The sequence below is a fragment of the Bidens hawaiensis genome, unplaced genomic scaffold (assembly GCF_021521415.1).
Source record: "Bidens hawaiensis isolate Kalapana, Puna unplaced genomic scaffold, B.hawaiensis_p1.1 tig00026833_1, whole genome shotgun sequence".
In the NCBI taxonomy this organism is placed as follows: Eukaryota; Viridiplantae; Streptophyta; class Magnoliopsida; order Asterales; family Asteraceae; genus Bidens; species Bidens hawaiensis.
The window spans coordinates 131339-153778 of NW_027494317.1; the positions used below are offsets into that span (position 1 = coordinate 131339).

At 41.4% G+C, this 22440-nt stretch overlaps 1 pseudogene; it reads left to right on the forward strand.

Moving 5' to 3' along the window:
• The first annotated feature begins 664 nt into the window (after positions 1–664).
• LOC143574071 (transcription factor IBH1-like 1 pseudogene) lies at positions 665–2407 on the forward strand (annotated as a pseudogene).
• The last annotated feature ends 20033 nt before the right edge of the window (positions 2408–22440 follow it).

Sequence of the window (22440 nt, forward strand, 5' to 3'; positions counted from 1 at the left end):
TGACAAAATCAATCGTTAGAGAGAGAAATAAAGAGAATAAATGACGGTGAAAGTCAGAAATACTGGATTCAAAACTTTTCATAAGAAACACCTCTTAAGCATTAGTTACAACACCACAATGCACAAACTCACTTGAAAATGTGCGCGCGCACACACACACATATATATATATTCAATATACGTAAATTATAATATATATTAAAATCAAAATTTTAATTCCATGCCAACTTACTTTCCTAAGTTTGCTTTAATATAAATTAAATTTGTTTGTTAAAATCAAGTAGTAGTCTAGCTCAGTTGGTTGGACATTGTGTTCATAATCTAGGTGACACGAATCTTGTTTACATTTTGTTTTAAACAAATTCTGGATGGGCTAACAAACCGATGTCCTAACGTACTAATCCGACTAGATTGATATTGCGTTCTCGTAACAACACACGATTTAAAGCAGCTAGTTGAAATTTAAAAAAGGGATTAATTAATGGAGTTATTAGAAAGTTTGAAATATGCTTTTATGAAATTTAAAATGAAAAGTTTTAACCATTTATGTGTCACTAATCTTGAAAGTTCATGACAAAAACATGAATTATTTTATTTAATACATGCAAAATTAAGGAAACGTATATTTATTTTCCTAAAAATTGGGATAATAGAAGATTTTGAGTATTCCTTCTTAGGGTTTTTATTGGGATTGTAGGCCATGTACTCCCATGTGATTGCATGTGCTGTGTCTTTCCTTCTCAACCCCACCACCTTCCCTCTTCTTCTCTTTTCAGAAAAAAACAAATAAATAAAGCCTTTAACTCTATTTCATTCCTCTATTCTTTCATCTCTTTCTTTCTTCACTTTCTGCTACATTTTTGTTGGATTCTACAATCCTGCTAGTGCATGCTCTATCTGCAAGAACCAAGTTTTGTTTCATGAATCTCCAACTATAAAATCAAGATTGATATTATCAAAGAAGGTACATTTACATTATATATATTTTAAAGCTTTTGTTGCCTTTAATGTTCTATGAGATTTGCATGAACATGTGAGAATATATCTGTTCTTACTTATGATTTAGCTTGAGTCAAAACTATATATTGATTTGAAAAACTTATGGATGGTATAATTCTTTGAGTTTATTGTTGCAATGTGAAGCAAAAACTCCTAAAAGGTAACTTATTTCCACATGAATATAATGAATTTATAAATGGTTTATGATTGTTTTGAATCAGGAACATTAGTATAATTAACAAGGAATATTAATGATAGGTTTTGTTAATTTTTGTAGGGAAAAAAGATGCATACTTCTAGCAAGCTTACTAGAGAATTTACCAAGAATTGGGTAAAGGGTCTACAAATATGTTGTTCATCAAAAAAGAATATGGATGTCTCTGAGAGAAAGAAGAAAATAAAGCTTTGTGCAGACATTGCTTTGGCTTCTGCCAAAAATGCTACAACTTCATGGGGCATTGCTCTAATTTCCAAAGCGAAAAAGGACCGCGAAAATGAGGGTCTCGTCAATAACTTATTAGGGCCAGAGTCACGGTTTAAGCAGCAAAAAACTATCCATCAAATGATTGCTTGTCATAAGAGGGTTAGAAGCAAGAAGATCATGAAAAAGAGTTGCAGTGTTAGCCAAAGAATGAAGAAGATGGGTCCTCCTAAGTCGAATTTAGCCGCTTATATCGCGAAAAAATTGGTTAAGAAGAGAACCCAAGTGCTTCAAAGGCTTGTTCCTGGTGGAGAATCCATGGATGAAGTCTCCCTCATCAAAGAAGCTTTAGACTACATCCTTTCACTTAAGGTACAAGTCGATGTGATGCGAAGTCTCGCGAATGCAACAGAGGTTTTGAATCAAAGCGATTCGAATGCATCCAATTAATATATACACCTTCATTTGGTTCTCTTTCTTTATAACAGCAAGATAAACTAGGACTCAAGTTCTTGAAACAAACCATGCATGTGTACAGGATCAATCACTCATGCTGTTTTTTTGGCTTGAATTCATATTCCAAGTAAAAAACTATGAAATATATAGTGATTAATTCATGGGTTGGATGGATTTTCCTCTTGCTAGTTAGGATCAAGAATATTACAGTATAAGTTTTCTTGATTTAGCTAGCACCTGTGTAACTTCATTTCATTCTATTCTCAGGTTATTTGTGTTTGAGTTGTTTGGAAATATTGAATATGAGGCAGAAAATTGAGACATGTGTTGTCTTCTTACATGATCTAGGGTCTTCAATATAATGTTAAAATGAGTAATGGTTGATTTACTATTCACCAGGAGGACCAGGTAATGCCTGTCAGGCATGAATGGCCACTAAATAACATTGGATATTAAATGCTTTTCTCTGTGTCATACATAGTAAGTTCAATGCCAAATTATGTAGCTCTCAAGTGTTTTTAATGCAAGTATTAATAAATATATATGATCCTGTATCCATATTTGCATGGTAGTAGTTCAAGCTTTTATAATCTTTTAATGGATGAAAGTCATGACCAAAGTGTGAGTTTTATACTCTTTTAATGGAGGGTGGTCACAAGGAGGAACCCCCCATTCTCAGTGACGAGCTTACGGTGTCTGTTTTGCAGGTCACCTGAAGAACAACTTTCTTTGCTGGACCTCATCCTCGTGGGAAACATCTATATAACCCCCAGATTATCCGTAATCTGCCCGGGGTCACTTAGTGTTTCTTCATTGGCGCCATCCGTGCATAAAAGCTAGAACTAATTCTTAGTTTTTTCAAAATTTCTGAAGAAATGGTTAACGTTACTCCGGTCCCAAATCCAGTAAGTGACCAAGAAACCCCGGTAACCACAACCCCAGCAACTGGGGGGAACACCGGCGGTTATACAAATTTTACGAACACTACCCCGGTTACTCAAGCCGGGACAAGTACAGTAAACAATATTTCACTGGGGTTCACTGATGCCAAGTTGGAGAAACGGACGAGGGTCCCTCGCCAAACACTCGATCAAGTTAAGGCGTGGGCCGAAGCACGTCAGAAAGAGTTCCAAGCTGAGTTGGATGAACGCTTGCGTTCACTTCAACAGGCTGACGAATTCGGCAGTACTCGCCAACATCTCAACATGAACAGTGAGTGCGAGTACTCGGACGATGAGCGGGAAGAATCCGATACCGACGCAAACCCTCGCCATAAGGCAAAAGGGAAGCGTAAGGAAACGGACTTCCAACCGACAAGGAATTTTGGAGAAACCTTTAAACCAACGAACGCGGGGAGAAACCCACGTGACTTCTCCAAAACCTTTAGACCAACTGCTGCAAATGCAGGAAAGTCCAAGTTTGCAAGGGACATTGCGGAAGCAATCGCCCCGAGAAGTGCCAAACAAATGTCCAACATCGGCACTTATGATGGTCTATCCGACCCAGACGACCACTTGAACAGATTCATTGCGGGGGCAACCGTCAGTAACTGGACGGAACCCACGTGGTGTTATATGTTCCAGATGACTCTGGTTGGAGCGGCCAGGGCATGGTTCGATCGTTTACCGGTCCACCACATCTATGATTGGGCGGACTTTTAGAACAAGTTCAGCCAACACTTCAGCCAACAGAGCAAATATACTGAAGAACAGTGGATGATCCTCAACTGCGTTAGAGAGGAGGATGAATCTTTACTAGACTTCATCACTCGCTTCAACTCCAAAAAGCTGAGTCTGGGCAACATAAGTGAAGATCTTGTTCGCGCCGCTTTCATCCAGGGCGCCGAATACCCAGAGCTTATCCGCACATTGACGGGTAAGGACGGCATGCCATCCACATGGGATGCCATCATGACGGCGGCCAAGCGCTTTGCCGAGACGGAGAAGCAACTGGGAAGGGATCTTCCCCAGAGTACACACCTCTACACGCAAAGGACTAGAGAAAACAATGTTCGGATCGCCCGGCAGAACAAAAAGAGGAAGCTAGGTATTTGGCAGTCAAGGGTAAACTTTGACACCTCATCCAGCTCTCACCCTCTTGTTGGCGGAAGAGATAACACACACCCTTCAAGCCGAAAACACCGGTGGACGCCACTCACCAAAAGCGTCACGGAGATATTTGCCACCGAAAAATTACCATGGCCAAAAGCTCCAATGATCCGGCAACGACCTAATGCGGATCAAAGCAAATCCTGTGACTTCCACGGGACAAAAGGTCATAGTACGGAGGAGTGTACATCCTTGAAGGATATTATTGAAACATTCGTCAAGGATGGAAGACTTGCACACCTTGTGGCATCAATCAAGAAGGGAGGAAGGAATGATAACCGGTACAGAGGCAACGGACGAAAGCCCGTTGACATCAGCATCAACATGGTTCATGGCAACATCAGAGGAAGAAAAAGGCGAGCGACAGAACCATGCGCGTGGAAGGAAGCTGAGGTGCGCTTCCCGCGAGTGCCAGGAGGACCCAGCAAAGAAGGCCCTATCGTCATCAAAAGCCAGCTGGGGCACTACATCACTTCTCGCACTCTTGCTGACAACGGCGCCTCGTCAACGGTGATGTACAGGCAGTTCTTCGACAAGCTAGATGACGAGGACAAGGAACGCCTGGAAACGATCTACGCCTCGATGGAAGGGTTCGACGGCAGCACAAACACCCCCCTGGGTATCCTATCTTTCCCCGTCACTCTTACGGACGGGAATCACTCACGCACAGAAGACGTGGATTTTGTCGTGATGAGGAAGCCACACCACACATACAACATTCTCTTCGGAAGAGACGGGATGGCAAGATTCAACGCCGTGGTATCTTCAGTCCACGGCATGATGGGATGGCCAACAGCTGAGGGTGTAGCGATGATCACCGGCATTCCCCAGGTATGCATCGCATCTGTCTCATCTAAACCCAAACCAAAGATGGCTAAACCAACCATCACCGAACCGGAAATATGGGCCTTCAACGGCAAATACCCTGACCAGGCCGTTACCATTGGCCCAACAGTTGTTGATCCCACACGCACCTTACTCAAACGCTTACTACAGAAAAACGCTGACATCTTCGCGTGGACACCAGCTGACATGACTGGTGTACCCCGAAGTAAGGCAGAGCATAAGCTCAAGTGCGATCCGGCTGTTACGCCAGTCGTACAAAAGCGCAGAGTAATGGGGCCAGAACAAACTAACGCGTGTAGAACCCAAGTCAAGGAACTCCTTGACGCAGGCATCGTACGCGTTAGCAGATATCAAACATGGGTTGCAAATCCCGTTATGGTACCGAAGAATAACAAACAATGGCGCATGTGCATAGATTTCAAGGACTTAAACAAAGCATGCCCCAAAGATTGTTATCCGTTACCCGAAATTGATCTTAAGGTGGATTCGTTAGCACCGTTTCGCCTTAAATGCTTCCTGGATGCGTATAAGGGGTACCATCAAATCCACATGGCCGTTGATGATCAGGACAAAACCGCTTTTCGGACGCCCGATGGCACATTTTGTTACCAAATGATGCCATTTGGACTTAAGAATGCCGGGTCCACATACCAACGCCTGATGGACAACCAGTTTCATGCCCAAATTGGGAGGAACTTGGAAGTCTACATGGATGACTTGGTCATCAAAAGCCCTGACGCAGAAGCGATGTTGAAAGACATCGAAGAAACTTTCAACACGCTCAGGAAGATAAACATGAAGCTCAACCCGAACAAGTGTGCCTTTGGAATGGAAGAAGGGAAGTTCTTGGGGGTTATCGTCACTAAAGATGGCTTCAGAGCGAACCCTGAAAAGGTCGAAGCCATTATCAAAATGGAATCACCTACTACCATCAAACAGGCTCAGACACTGAATGGACGACTAGTCGCACTTAATCGCTTTTTGGCAAACCACGCGGATAAGTCGTTTCCTTTCGTGTCAACGTTGAGAAACTGTTTAAAGAAAACGCACTTCCGCTGGACACCAGAAGCGGAAGCAGCTTTTCAGGAGATTCGGTCACGCTTGATCGAACTCCCAACGCTCACAGCACCAAAAGCGGGGGAGGAGTTAATCCTATACCTTTCCGCAACAGGGGCGGTCCTGCTAGTTGAACGGAAAAGCATCCAGATGCCAATCTATTATGTCAGCCGTATCCTAACAGACGTAGAAACCCGGTACTCTACCCTCGAAAAATTAGTCTTAGCACTTATACACGCTTCACGCAGGTTAAGACGATATTTCCAGGGTCACCCAATCACCATTCTCTCCAACTTCAAACTTGCAAACGTTCTACGCAAACCTGAGTTATCGGGACGCCTAGCCAAATGGGCAATTAAGTTGGGGGAATACGCGATAAAGTATAAGCCAAGACCAGCCATAAAAGGCCAGGTTTTGGCCGACTTTATTGCGGAAGTGCCTGCATCGCGGGAAAAAGAGTGCCAGGAAGAGGCTCAACCCTCTCCAGCACAGGACATCAATGATGTCTGGCGACTCTACACTGATGGAGCAGCCAGTAACGAGGGTTCAGGCGCAGGGCTGACACTAACCAACCCAGCAGGCCAAGAATACACTTACGCTATTCGACTGGATTTTCCAAGTACGAATAACGAAGCCGAGTATGAAGCATTCTTGGCCGGGCTGAGAATTGCGCGTAAGATGGGAGTGAAACACTTGGAAGCCCACGTGGATTCCATGTTAGTAGCCAATCAAATCAACGGGACGTACAAGGCCGTGAACGACACAATGGCCCTGTACCTCGCACAAGCAAAAACCCTTATGCGCGATTTTAACGATTGCAAAGTCATACACGTCAAGCGTAGTGAAAACAAATCTGCGGATGTGTTCAGCAAGCTTGCATCATTAGCCTTCACCCACTTGGGAAAGGACATCCGCATTGAACTCCTCGAGGCACCTTCGGTCCCGCACAAGGAAATTTGTGTCATCCTAACCGGCACAGAAACGTGGATGACACCAATAATAAAATACCTTGCGGTAGGTACACTACCAGAGTCAAAAACACAGGCAAGAAAACTACGCTGTAAAGCAATGAATTATCAACTCATCGATGACATCCTTTACAGACATAACTTTCTTGGCCCACTCTTAAGATGTGTGGACAACCAAGATGCTGACTACCTCCTAAGAGAAGTACACGAAGGCATCTGTGGAGTACACGCAGGTCCACGCGCTGTTGTAGCTAAGCTAAACAACGCGGGATACTTTTGGCCGGGGATGCATACGGATGCGCTGGCATACATCAGAAAATGCAGGTCTTGTCAGCTCTACGCACCCAACACGCATCGCCCGAAGAATGAACTTGTTCCAGTCACCTCTTCATGGCCATTTCAGAAGTGGGCCATCGATGTGACAGGCCCATTTCCTACAGCAGCAGGAAATGTTCAGTTTCTAGTGGTAGCCATCGACTACTTCACCAAGTGGATAGAAGCAAAACCCTTAGCCCAAACAACCGCGAAACATATCAAAAAATTTATTTGGGAATTTATTATTTGTCGTTTTGGACTTCCAAAGAATTTGGTGAGCGATAACGGCACCAACTTTGCTGACAAGAAGCTACAAAAGTGGCTGGAAGAACTTCAAATCACCCACACTTTTACCTCAGTGGCGCACCCGCAGGGTAATGGTGAGGTAGAAAGAGCAAACAAGAGCATCGTCGAAGGCATAAAGAAAAGACTCTTGGAACACAGATCCGGCTTGGTGGACGAGCTTCCGCACGTCCTTTGGGCAAACAGAACGCTGAAAAAGGCCAGTACGGGAGAAACCCCGTTCAGTCTCACTTATGGCACTGAAGCCATGGTCCCGGTCGAAATTGGTTTACCCTCACCAAGGGTCTTGATTCAGCCAGAAGACAATGATGCGGAAAGACGGTTAGACCTTATGCTAACCGAGGAACGCAGAGACTTAGCCGCAGTGCGTGAAGAGAACTACAAGCGACAAATGCAAAAGTACTACAACACGCGGGTAAAACTCTGCAACTTCAATGTAGGAGACTACATACTGCGTAACAACGAGGCTTCGAACCAACAACGCCCAGGAAAACTGGCCCCGGTCTGGGAAGGGCCATACATTATCAAAGAAGTTATGGGAAAGGGCGCATACCGGCTCGAAAGGCTCGATGGCACTCCCATCCCAAGAACATGGAATGGAGCTCAATAACGCAAATGTTACATGTAGATCAATTCCAAACTTGTAAAGAAAAGGCCTAGAGCCACTTCTAATGGAAATGATTCTCCTTTCACAATGTGTTGATAGCCTTACCTTTATACTTATGAACTTCCCACACTGATGTGCCGGTATTCACCGCATAAATATGGGAAGAAGTCGTTACCTGTGGAAGGCGGCAAAACCCGCATAAACACAAAACGGTAAAAATTTCAAGAGTTTAAGGAAAACCTCCACGCAGGTCAGATGTAGGCAAAGTTAAGCCATCCTACTAAGTGCAAGTGACGGTCTTACCCGAACAATCACGAACAAGGAGGCAAAACTTCAACCTATTATCTACCACGTTCAAAGGTTAACTTATTCTAAACACTTAGAAAATTTCAAAGGAAAAGATGAGGAAAACTTCCACGCAGGTCAAATATAAGTAAAGTTAAGCCATCCTACTAAGTGTAAGTGACGGTCATACCCGCACAATCATGAAAGAGGAAGCGAAACAAACTTATAATTTGCCACGTTAAAAGGTTAACTTATCTAAGAAATTGCTAAGTTAAATCAAAACATGCGTAAAATAAACAAGACAAGGAATTAACACAATCTTTATTCCATCAAAATTCAAATATTACAAAGATTGCTGGGTGCATACCCGCATACAAAAGAAGCTATACAAAAATAAAAATCTACTCTAATGGTGGAAAGGGATCTTCAGGATCAAGCTTCAGGACCACTTCCACTTGGACCCGCACCATCAGTAGAGCGTGGCGGTTCAAGGAAAGCTTTAAGGATAGCTAGCCCATCATCAGCAGCAGCGACTTCGTTCACCTTCTCCACCACCGGATGCGGGAAGGCGGCATACTGGTTCACTGCTTGGTCATAAACAGCTTCAGTATCCACATCATACAAAGGGAAGTTGGAAGGCGGGATGCCTTTTTCAACAAACCCTAGACCAAGCAGGAAGCCGGCCTTTTCCCCATCCTCATGAGAAGCGTTGAGGGCTGCGCTCATGGCATCGTCGTATGATGTGTCCGTAAAGACTCGATGCACAACCTACAAGAAAAAATACAAGTATCAAAATCTTTTCTATTTACAAAGAAAAGCGTAAAGACATTATGAGGTTAAGCTTACCTGAGACAACGCTTCTCGAAGAAGATATTCCTTGGCAACCAGAGCCTCTTGGAGGGCAGCTTGAGCTTGGTTATGGGCGCGTTCGGCTTCACTTTTATTGAGGTTGGCAAGCAACACTTCCTTTGCAGCAGCCTCTTCAACGCCCTTTAGCTTCCGCTCAGTGTGGTCAAGCACGCCCCTCTGGTCCAAGATCTCTTGGAGCTTCTTGGCGTCTTCCATCGCCAAGGCATCATGAGCCTGTTGGAGCGCCTCTAGTTTGGCTTTAAGTTCCTCATTCTCGAGGCGTAGAGGCTCAGCAACAGCTTCAGCCTTGGTGGCCCTCTCGGTTGCGTTCCGTGCAGATTCCTTAGCCAGCCGAAGCTGTTCGTTAACAGCTTGGGCAGCCTTGGAACGGGCCTCGAGCCGGGCCTGAACTTCAACCTCGAGGGCCTTGAAGGCCTTCTCCTTTTCCGCGGCCACTGCGGTAAGCCTCCTATTCTCCTCCCGGACAGCCCGCGCCTGAGCGACTTCTTGGATGCGAGCTGCTTTTAACTTGTCGTTTTCACGACAAAGTAGCTCGACGCGCGGCTGCATCCGGGCCAGGAGAACCCGAAGCTCATTGGTTAGCCTACCCTCCTGGTAGCTAGCCATGGCTTCCCCCAACGCACCACTAGGAGCTGCGTGACGAGCCCACTCCACGCACTCCACAGGTGTGCGAAGGGTTGTTCCTCGGCGGATGTTCCATCGTGGAACATACACTTCATTGGAATCCGACACTGCAAAAAACAAAAAGCAGTTAGGAAAAGATGATATATATATAAAAAAAAAAGGCCAAAAGAACCCTACGCACCTGTAGGGTCGAAAACAGGCCGATAGCCGCCAAACCCATCACCTGAACCCAAGGGAAATCCGTCCAAGAGGTCAGGCAGATGGGAAGGAGGCAGAGGTTGGCGAGAAGCCCCAAGCATACATGAAGGATCGGCCGTCGTTGCCGATGACGGAGGTGGCATGGTGAAGGCCGCCGCGGTAGTAAAAACCAACGGAGGCGAACTCACCGTAGGTGAACTCGTAACCGTGGTCGCCGCTGCGGAGTCCGCAGAAAAAGTAACCGCCGGCTCAGTGAAAGATTCAGTAAATATGGCACTGACAGCCGGCGGTGATGTCATCACAGTTGGAACAGTTGGCTCAACGGGGTGAGCAACTGAACCAACTGAAGCAGGCGCAGCCGCCTGGGTCGTCGCCTCAGGTAGGCTGACCAAGCCTACCGTCATGGGTCCGGAGGTACTCCTCCCCGCTCCACCCTGGAATGCGGTAGCATCCACGCCTGCACAAAGGAGATAAGTATTAATGATGGAAAGCTATGAAGTTGAAAATAAAGGAAGTTTGCACTTACGGGTTTTCTTGAGCCTAAAAGTGCGGACAGGCGGGGACGAACCCGATGGAGCCGGCCTCTTTACGCCGCTCACCGTCGTCATCCTGGGCTCTCCGGAGGTGACAGTCGTCGCAGCCTCCGGAGCAGTGGTTCTATCACCACCAGGGTTCCCCGCCACCTCCTCGCTCTCGGTCTCTGAATCAGACCGAGGCACCGGATCGGCAGTGGAGGCCACCTTCGCCTTCCCCTTCCCACCGGCAGCCTTCTTCTTCCGCACCAACGGAGGACCATCTGCGGATTCCTCATCAGAACACAAGATTAGAGGAATTCCAGCAGAGGTTTCAGCATTGAGGGGTCGAGGGTTGAATAACGCCTTACCTGGCCGCCTGGCGCTCAGGATCTCGTGGCCTGGCGGGTAGACCTCCACGAACCGATCCGCCGTCTGTTCAAGGATGGGCAACTCGTTCTCATCTAGAGCACGAGTACCCATCCGAGCGGGACTATCAGCCTCCCGCGGATGCAGGAGCGACTGCAAGTCGTTCCCCTCTGAAATAAAAGAAAAACACTTAGAACACAAACCTATATAAACAAAGAAGACAGAGCATACCGTAAGGGACAGAGTTCAAACCGTATTCAAGGACGATCGGGATCTTTTGCGCCTCCGCATCCTTCCACACCCGGCTCATCCCGAGCATCACCATCCCGGACTCCGCAAAGCGGTAAACCGGAGATTGGACTCGGGAAATCTTTGAGAACCATTCCGCCTCCTGGTAGTTGGAGGCGTGAAGGCTGGGGAGTGCTTGCCCATTCTTGAACTTCATGGCAAGGGGGATGGCGCGAGCGGAGATATAAAAGAACTCCCGCTTCCATGAACGAAGACTGCGCTCGGTTGTGCAAATCTTCAAACCCTTGATCTGGGTTATCAGAGTATACCACCCCTGGATGCACCTCCAAGAGTAGAAGGTCATCAGGCGGTCGACGAAGGGCTCAACGCCCAGAATCCGGCACACCCACTCGAAGTGGCGAATCTTCGCGATTGCCATCGGGTGTACCTCGGTCAGGTGTACACCGTGCCTCTTCAGAACACGGTACACAAACTTCGTCAAGGGGAACCTAAGATTCCCATAGACAAAGAATGCGGCATATACCCCGATCTTGCCTCTGGGGGCATCATACACCGTCTGATGAGGTTCAGGAAACTCAGGCTCGAAAGACTCGAGCATGAACTTCCTGACGATGTACTGATATAGATCGACAGGCAGAGCACACTGGCACTCGCCAGCAGTACTCTTGTCATCCTTGTCGGACGTGGATGACGGGTTCTCGGCGTACACCCCAGCCTCCTGGGCTGTAGCCTCAAGATCGTGAGCAGAAGACATCTTGCAGGTATGAAAGAAGAGAACGATTTCAAGAGAATGCTCGACTGAAAAGGTGAGTAATCGCCGGAAATCGTTTTGAAGATGAAGAGAAAAGTGAAAGTGTGGATTACAAAGGACCCTCTCCCCCTTTATATACTAATCGCAATCAATGCGATGATTTTAATGCGGAAGAGAGAGAAATCGCAGGTGCAATGAAACTATGACACGTGGCAAAGAGCAAGCTGGCAACAGCTGTTGAAAGGACGCGTGCCATTAATTTCGCGGCCACGCGCCCAAAAATTCGCGCCCACGCGCCTGAAAAAGCGCCTGGAATGACCATATACTGTCACGTCGCCATAACTTCCTGCACGTCTTGACACTGTCAGAAGAAACCGTCGGATGACGTTTCAATAGTTTGGACTGTTCTTATCCTTTCACCAACTCTTCGAATTTCAAAATTTCAAAAAGATTCAAAAGCGGGAAAATACCCCTTACCTTGGCAACCAAGTAACTATAAGACAGGTGCGAGTACAGTGTTAAGGCAAAACCCTTCACATACTTAGCACCCGCAGGGAATTGACGCCAGGAATACCTTAGAAGTAAAGTAACCGTAAGACGAGTGCGGGTACAGTGTCAAGGCAAAACCCTTTACATACTTAGCGCTCCGCGGGGAATTCAAACCAATAAGGATCTTCTGGGCCATGCTTACGGAAACGGGAATAACATCCCCGCATAGCGGGAACGTCGAGAACTATATTGTTTGAAACTCCAAGATGGAATTGGTGGTTTTAACATAATTGATCACTATGTTCAAAACTACCAAAACCCCATGGAGAATCCACACAAGTGGGACTCAACGCTCCTGACTTGCGAGGAGGTTACAGACCTACCCGCTTCATACCCAAAGATCAAGCAGAAAAGTCGGGAATTTCTGCGTGACATTAGGAAAACCGCGGGAAGAATCCCCACGGAAAACCTTAAAACTAAAAACCCTTTTCAAAACCCCTTGCTAAAGTCCAAAAGTTCACCTCACTTATTAATAATTCATGAGAAGAACATTGGACTGGGGGGACTTGAAGAGGTAGGTCCCAGCAGAGCCCAGTTGGACCCGCAAGACTCACCTTGAAGAGGGACGTCTGCGCAACGACCAACTGCTTCCGCAGGACCCACCATGCTCAGAGAAGACCTTACGCGCAGTACGCCAGCTGTACCCGCAGGGAAAGCCTCCCAATGGTGAAGTACCCCGCTTGTTCCCGCAATTGCGGATACAAGCCATCAGGGAAGGCTACCCGCACTGATAGCAAGGCTACACGCACAAGGCACTAACTCTTGCTACTTCAGTAATGTCACCTGAAGGAATAAGCAAGGCGGGAATACTCCCGCCCAAATGAGCCAGTCCGAATGCTTCTGGAAGATCTTTTGTACTATACCTGCCAAGGTATGGGCAAAACAGACGATCTGACCAAAACAGCCTATGAACCAATCACAGGGTGACAGCTCACCGACAACAGTACGAGGAGGAGCACCCTCTAGTACTGTTTGTCACTATTAGCCGCTGCCTACTCACCAACCCTTACTATGGGACGTGCGTAGCCTACAGTTGGTGGAACGGTGCATAGCCGGCAGTAAAGGAACAGTATACAGCCGACCTTGTCACTATCGGCCGCAGCCTATCCACCAACCAGCATGGCTTGTGCGTAGCCCACTGTTGGTAGAACAGGAACACTATTCAGCTGGCTGTACCTTCTTGGAAACCTACCTTCGGCTATAAATACTCCAACACCTTGGAATGGTAAGGACATCATCAGATATTATCTTCTCTAGCAATCTCTTAATATACACTTATATTCAGAGCAATCTAATCTGATTCTCACGCCGGAGGGTGGTCACAAGGAGGAACCCCCCCCCCCCTTCTCAGTGACGAGCTTACGGTGTCTGTTTTGCAGGTCACCTGAAGAACAACTTTCTTTGCTGGACCTCATCCTCGTGGGAAACATCTATATAACCCCCAGATTATCCGTAATCTGCCCGGGATCACTTAGTGTTTCTTCAGATATTAAATGCTTTTCTCTGTCATACATAGTAAGTTCAATGCCAAATTATGTAGCTCTCAAGTGTTTTTAATGCAAGTATTAATAAATATATATGATCCTGTATCCATATTTGCATGGTAGTAGTTCAAGCTTTTATAATCTTTTAATGGATGAAAGTCATGACCAAAGTGTGAGTTTTATACTCTAAAGGCATATTGTAATATTAAAATGATGTATGTGAAAGTTTGAATTTTTAAGATGATACAGAACCAAAAATAAAATGTCCACAAAGAATTGTATATAAATGTCCACAAAGAATTGTATATGAGTATGCAAAAATCGATCAAACCGTTAACGACAAACGAATCAGTATTGGACTGAAAACAAATTATATCACGCTGTACCCTCATCCCCCTTAATTACATATGTATGAGTAATACTTTTAAGGTTATGTGTTTGTAATAAAACGTATCCAAGTATGAATTCAGTTGATTTGGTTTGAACAAGGAAACCGGAAATTTAATTTTCAGTTATTCAAGTCATACATATATATATATTTCCAGGTAATGCATACTCTAAAATAGTTGGAACAACTATCCTAAAATTTCTAATGATTAAATCCATATCCAAATAGCTATTGAACTCATAATTAACAACTTCCCGACGGATAAAGTGAATAATAAAGATAAATATGACTAAATATGTAGGCTAACAACCTACATAATAGGTTAAACACTTAAACGGGACCTTAAATGTGAAACTTGGACCGAAGTGAACCAAAGTGTGTAGCGGAAATCACTTCAGTCAATAAATCATCAATATTCTGAAGTGTAGATTAATCTAAAGATGCTTGGTGTGTTGGTGAGAATCTGGATTAGCTACTAGGCATGTGGCGCCAAGATTGCCACACAACATAGTAGGCGGACTAGAATGTGCAAGGCCGGCCCAGGCCTACGGCAGGGTAGTCGACCGCCATAGGCCCGCTCACTTGGTAGGCCCGAAATTTTTAAATTTTTTTTTTATATTTAAAAAAAAAATTGTTTAGACCCATTTATAAATTGTTTCTATCCCCAATTACTTGTAGCCCAATTCCCCAATAATAGATCCAGAAGAGAAGAAGAGAAGTCTGAAGGTTTAAAAAATAATACAACTCCATCTCCAAGCGATTACGTACGTACACTGACCACCAGACAGCCACAAACCACCAGTCCACCACCGTGACCGCCGGCGCTGACCACCAGACACCAGTCCGTCCACCACCCGACCACCGCTGCAGGCCCGCAGCCGGCTCCGTCAGTCCGTCCAGGACTCCAGCAGTCCAGCAACAACAGCAAGGGTTAGTGACTTAGTTCTAACTTCTTGTTTAGAATTAGTTGTTTATTACTTTATTTGTTTACTTGTTTTAGTTTTAGGATAAATGTTAGTGTCTTTGTGAGTTAGGGAGTTAATCAGTTGTTGAATTGTTGTTTTATCAGTTTATGTTTATTGAATATTTGAATTAACAGTTGTATTATTAATTATATTAACAGTTAGTGTTACTTTGTTTTTGTTTATTGAATTAATACATATATATTATTTTTTAGGAAAATGCCTCCTAAATACAAATAACTATCCGGTAATGAAAAACGCAAAAAGAGGAAACGTGAAGAAGAAATAAGAAAGTCTCAAGCCGGGGATATATTTAAGTTTTTTACAAAACAACCAGAAACTTCTAATTTTAATGAAGAACAAGAACGTGTTTATGTTGATGAAGATAATGTGATTAATGCCGAAGCTAATGTTGATGATAATGTCGATGTGGATGAAGATGATATTGATGTGGATGTTCGTGTTGATAAAGATGATATTGATGTGGATAAAGATGATGATGATGTGGATGAAGATGATGATCATGATGTTGATGCTAATGTGGATGGAGCTAATGTGGATGGAGGTAATATAAATACAAAAATTGATATCTTTGATCCTAGAAATTGGGATGGCCTTAATCCGTACATGATTAATATGTTGGTTGAGAAAGGTCCAAAACGAGATCCTATTGATAAGGGTCCGGTGAATTCAATGGGAAGACGGTTTTCTTCAAGCATGTATACTAGACGTCTATCTAATGGGGACACTTATGATAGAGTATGGCTAGTGTATTCAAAGGAGGTTGACAAATTATTTTGTTTTTGTTGTAAACTTTTTAGAAAAGGGCATCCGAAAGGTGGCTTAGATAGCGAAAGGTGGGTTAGATAGCGATGATCACTTAATTTGAGAAAGAACCAATATAAGCGAGAATTCTATGTAAATGTGAGAACCTTATAATAGTTTTCACTTTTAGTGATGAGTTGTACATTTGGATCTTGTTCAGTTGCTCAGGGATTCATATTGTGAAGGATCTTGTTGAGATTGAAGCGTAGCTGATCAGATGGAGTTCTGGATCTCCTAGTCACATGATTTGGGAGGGTGTGCATACCGGCATAGTTTTAAATATGTTTTTATGAGTTTAATGAATGGTCAGTCTAATATATCAACAACCCTTTATGTGGGCTTACCCTTGGTAAGGGAACATGTTAAACTATGACGATAGTTAGTGGAAACTAATGGGACTAGTTTCTATGGTAGAAAGGCGATGCTTTTGCGGCTTGTCAGTAATTGCAATTGTGTAGGTAGGTGACGACGGTCATTACGTAGTATGGTGTGTCACGGCCTGCTGGTGGCAGAAGGGTAGATTTAGACATTTAACTTTTAAACTCATAAATAAATCTATTTTCTATAGGAGAGCCAATATATGCAATAAGAAGTTCTCTTATATACACATGTATTGTGCTTCGGACAGGTATGTGTTAGTTTTGTAACAATTAAAGAGGTAGTAAAGCTAGAACTCATTTAGCAAGGCAGACTTTTTAGTATGCATATAAGGTTGACAGGTAAGCTTGTGGCATGAATATGGAATGGTGACATTTGGACGGGTTATCCAGCATGAAGACTAACAATTATCAAAGTTGAACTTTTATTGTTTTAGTTATGTTCAAAGACAATGTTTATTGTGTTAGGTTGATCTTTGACTTTGTATAAATTTTGCAACTATTTTGATAAGAGTTTGAACTATAAGAACTATATTAATTGAATGTGTAAACCCAACATCTAAGACACGATGGGTTCAAAGCGTTTCAGATAGATCACCGATCAATCCGACATCCAACCCAATTAGCATATGCATACTAACGAATGCTAGACGTTTGCAAGATATCTGAAAAACCAAACCATTGCTGGGATAACTAAACTTAATTGTAATAACCAACTTTGTAGGTCCCGATACTGGATCCGACAAAGAACGGATTTTGTTCTTGATAAGCGATCGAGACTGGCGTGGTATAAAGAACGATCGAACATATAGTGTAAAGATAAGATAAAGGGTAAACAATCTCATAATCGGTACAAAAGATTAATAATATTAAACGGACCGATCCCACCCAAGGTGAATGGTTGTTTGCATCATGAAAACACACACATAAAAGTAAACATATGTTCCCTATTTATAGCTAAAAACAAAGCTTCTAGAAGCACTCTTCCTCGTTGAAGTTAAACTCGTGCACCGAAGTTCTTGTCTCGTAACCGGATTTCCCGCTCACTTTAATTATTAACTTGACCATAAATATATTACGAGTATCGCATTTTAATATTGCAAGTCACAAATTATTGGCCTTACAATCACCCCCCTTGACTTGTGATATCAACTTTGTTAAACCGTGTATCGCATCTTCACAAATCACCTGATAAACGAGCTTCTTCGTTTCAATTCACCCCCTCAAGGTATGACCCACCTAATTTCATTCATGAAGGAATTCTCGTTTTTTTATCCATTGTCTTGAATCTTAAGCAATATAGGTTGAGATGACTCGAATATCCACAAATCGATTTCGATTTACCAGCTACAATGGTTTAATGACAAAGCTTATTAATTCGTTCAATTTCACATTTTTCAACTTTTCAAACACAATATAGAGATAACGAGCTTTGAACACGGTCAAACAATGACGAACAGCCGATCAATTTTGTACTTTCTTCAGTTTGGTCAATCTAAACATATAATTATTTTCTTCCAAAAAGAATACCTCACAACCAAATCCATGCAGCCTAAAACACATCTCCATATATCTATCTTTTAAACAACGTACTAAGCTGGTCCATAGTAATACGTTAGGGTCAGATGAACATGCACTTAGCCTAGATCTTAATAAGCCCAGTTAGTAGCCCATGTAATATGATATGGTCTAAAATATACATATTTCCTACACTTTGAGTACTTTTGACCAGACTTTTATTGAATATTACTTTTAATTGGTTTATAAGTGAAGTTTAAAAGTTTTAAAATACGATGAGCTAAACAAATAACTCAAATTGCTACTAATCGATTCGTGTGCTTATTCATATTATATTTTATTGGTTTCTCTATATAATAATGAGTTTAAAGTATAATAAAATTAAAATATAATTTAAATGAGTAAGATGTTAAATGTGATACGTTCACAATAATTAATTAAGTAAAATCTAATTATACTTGAATTTGGTATACACAGGTCAGTGGGATTTGCGCAACAAATATATGTTCTGACTTTAAAAAGAATGTTGACGAATGGTGATCCGGAGTTAGCAACAAGAAATAGTCAAATTTACAATTGACCTCCACCAGACCTAAACATATATAATTTACTAGGTTTGTTACCCGTGTAGCACACGGGTTGAAATACATAAATTTATTTAAATAATAACATAATGTCAAATACAAATGTTCAACATATATAAAAAGGTATTATACGGTAAAGTAAATTACACATTACATAATATAAAAATAAAAAGTTAGAAATTTTAATAATCTTTAAATATTTCTTTGTATACAATATTTATAGTTTTGTTTGTAACTTTACTTCCTATATCAAAACTTAGTAGTTTCACATTGTTTGTGGTTTTAACTCTTGATAATGCAACGTATAACTGGCCACGAGTTAAAATAATTTGTTTAAAAAACAAACCAACCATCTATAGTGACTGACCTTAACTTTTATTAATCATAAATGCAAAACAAAAAATAATTGAAAATTTCATTATTTGAAATTAATCATTTTATCTAAATGTGTATAAAATTTCTTTTTAAGAATAAAAGTGTTAGTTCGAGTATTACTTCTGGATATGATTTTCGCTTCTATAACACGGTTATCATATTGTATTTTATTTTCACATGTATTTTCGCCTCAACATCGTCTTTCCGGACTAACCTATGACTTGACAATCATAGATTTTCAGGCCATCTAAAACATCAAGAAACTAATAGTTTCTTGTAATGTATCATTTAATGCATGATATATACCATATGAATAATGGTAATATTTTTTTATCTCCCGAAAACATGGATAACAAACATTTTCTAATTTCTTGAACGACCTCATTTTTTATGCAAGTATATCTCGTTCACTAAAGAAATCTATATATTTGAAATATTTAATAATAGAAGGATATACAAAGGCAATTTATCATCTGATTAACAGTGTGTTAATGTCTAACATTTTCATTTCTAAGGTAAGAAGTTGATTTATCCTTCTGAAAAACCAAAACATGTAGTCTAGTGTTTATATATTTATGTGGAATTTTAAGATGATATACTTAACATAAATGATGGGTTAATTCAATAGTCAATTTAAAAAAGTTGTAAATGTCTCTTTTTTAACCCGCCCGTGGACCGAACCATGCATGATACTTTAACCAGTTATAAATTAACATAAACACATACATCAATAGTGAATTTGTCTTTTAAGGGTTTGAAAGAAAAAAAACATGTAATTTAGTAAATATCATATATATTTAATAAGTTAAAGTTTATTGAAATTTAAATTTTAAATTAATTTTTTCTCTTCATCAAATAATACCATTTTTTATAAAACCTCAATATTAATTAACTAATATAATATATTTAAAACCATCATTTTTGGAATCATTATTCAAAATCAACGTTAAAATTAGTTAATTATAAAAACCTAATATTAATAACTAATACAATATATTTATATAAAACAAAATAATATATTTATGTTGGTATTAAGTTTTTAAATTAGGAAACAATTATTAAAAAGAGAAAATGAAAGATTAAAAAGAAAAAAAATGAAATAAAAATTATTAATAAGAAAGAGAAATGTATTTTAATATGAGAGAGAGAGAGAGAGAGAGAGAGAGAGAGGGGGTAAAATTTTGTAAGGATCACCATGGTGATGACATGTGACACTTAGAAAGCTTTGTTTATTATATAGTATAGATTGGGCTGATTAGATGTGGTATTAAGTAGGTCCACTAAAACATGCAGAATAAGCTAAAGAGGTTTCTAAGAGGGTTTTGAGCATATGCTAACATGATTGTAAATTCTCTTCGCTGTCAATTAACAAAAGTGGCGTAGGGTCGGCTACTGTGTGGAATTCATACAAGCAAAGGGCAGAAGTTTTTTTTTATCTTGGGAATATTATTGAAGGCTTGGTCATTGCAAGAGAAGAGTGAAACACACGTTGGTTCTAGCATATGTCGTTTTGGTTCAACACCTACTCAACCAAACATCATTATTATTGGTTCGAATTTATTATTATCTTTATGAATTCATTATTTGAACCAATTTATTTTCTTTTGTTCTTGAGTATGGTTGTTGGCTAGACCCTATAACTACCTAGGTTGAGATGAATATTGATTTTGTTTGACAGTTTATTTGGTTTTGATTGATCACTTGACGTATTATTATTGAAAAGCTTTATATAATTCGATCTTTGATGTGTTAAAATATTGTTTTAATATAATTATTGCTTGAGATTCCGCGTTTGACTTTGATTGATTGATTGAGTGTCGTTCGGTTAGGGTTCTACATTTAGCTCATAAAGTTGGTGTTTTTGATCTTGTCATGGTTAGTACTACCATATAAATCTTGAGTGCGGTTAATTATTAAAATTCAATAGTTTCACCTTCCTTGCGACCGAGAGGTAATAGAGAGTCGGTTTGTCTCGCCTCTTTATTCGGTTAGGTTAGAATTGCACGAGAACGATTTTTGGTCTTGACGGGTTTAGTTTTGCGTGCAAATATCTTAGATCAGATTAGATATTGTTACCCATTTATCCCTATAATTGCTAGTACCAATTTTAAGTGGGTTTTGTGTCGTTGAGTCGGAGAGGAGATGCGTCATTAGGGTACCTTGGTAATCTTTTTCCCGGTGCATTTATTCAATCTTCTTAGATTTGTGAGGGTTAGTTGGTGAGACCGATAGGTGATCTAGCGAACTTTAATGAGCCTTAGTTGATTATTTTAAAATCCCGGTGTCGTGTGATTAGTTAATTCTATTATCTGTTGAACTGCCAGTAGGATTCTTGCCTAGGTAGTCGTTCTCTATATTCGTTAAGAGCCCCGTTAGTAGCGTTAAGTTTTTCAGTTAGTTTTGTTAAGTTAGTTTAAATTAATTAAAATAAAATAAAATAAAAATAAAATCAATTAAATATTATTAGGTAGGACTTGGATTAGGGTTTATAATCTGAGCCGTTCTCACATGTCTTCGAGTTCGATATCCGGACTTTCCTCATCTTTGCTATATGCGACCGGTACACTTGCCCTTTGTGTGAACTATGATAGATTGTTTGGTTTATATATATATATTCGCACATCAAGTTTTTGGTGTCGTTGCCGGGGACACGGTTTGAGGCCATTAAAGAACGACCCGAGTTGGGGACTTGCCTTTTGTATTTTTGAGTATATATTTAGTTTAAATTAGTTAATCTAAGTAGTTTAATTTAGTTTTATTTTATAATGTTTTTATTATATTTTTTCTGGTGCCCGTGATCTGTTTCTTTTGAGTGTTCTTTACATGAAAAATGTTCAGATTACAAGTTGGAGAACCATGGTGCAAAGTTTGTGGCGAAAATCACTGGGTGCATGATGCTTATGAGAGGAGAAATATAGAAGTCGAGGCACGGAAAGTTCCATGGGAATCACTTTTTGCACAGCCTCCTCCATACCGATTTGCATATGATCAAATAGGGAACTTCTTAGGGTATAAAGTGTCAGGGAATATATTAGAGCCCACCCCAGAATCTGAGGCAATAATGGATGATGTATTGTTTGTTATTAGAAATGATTTGGAATATATTCTACCTTTGAGTCCACCTTTGTTTGAAACCCTGAGTGAGATTGAAGATACCGGAATGGAGGAGCAGAGAGTAGAGGAGTATGTTTCCTCTTGGGAGGAAGAATTTAAGGATGAGTTTGGTGAAGAGTTGATGGACTTTGCCATTACGGTTGAAGGCGAGATTGACCCACTTGGTGATCTAAAGCTGCTTGAAGATTTAATATATAACGAGCCAAGTGTGGGGATCAAGAATGAGCTTTGTAAGGAGAGCCATGAGGTAGTAGGTGATTTAGTCCTTCCGACGGTTCACCTTGGTTATGAGAAACCAAAACATGAACCGTACTCAATCTCCATTCG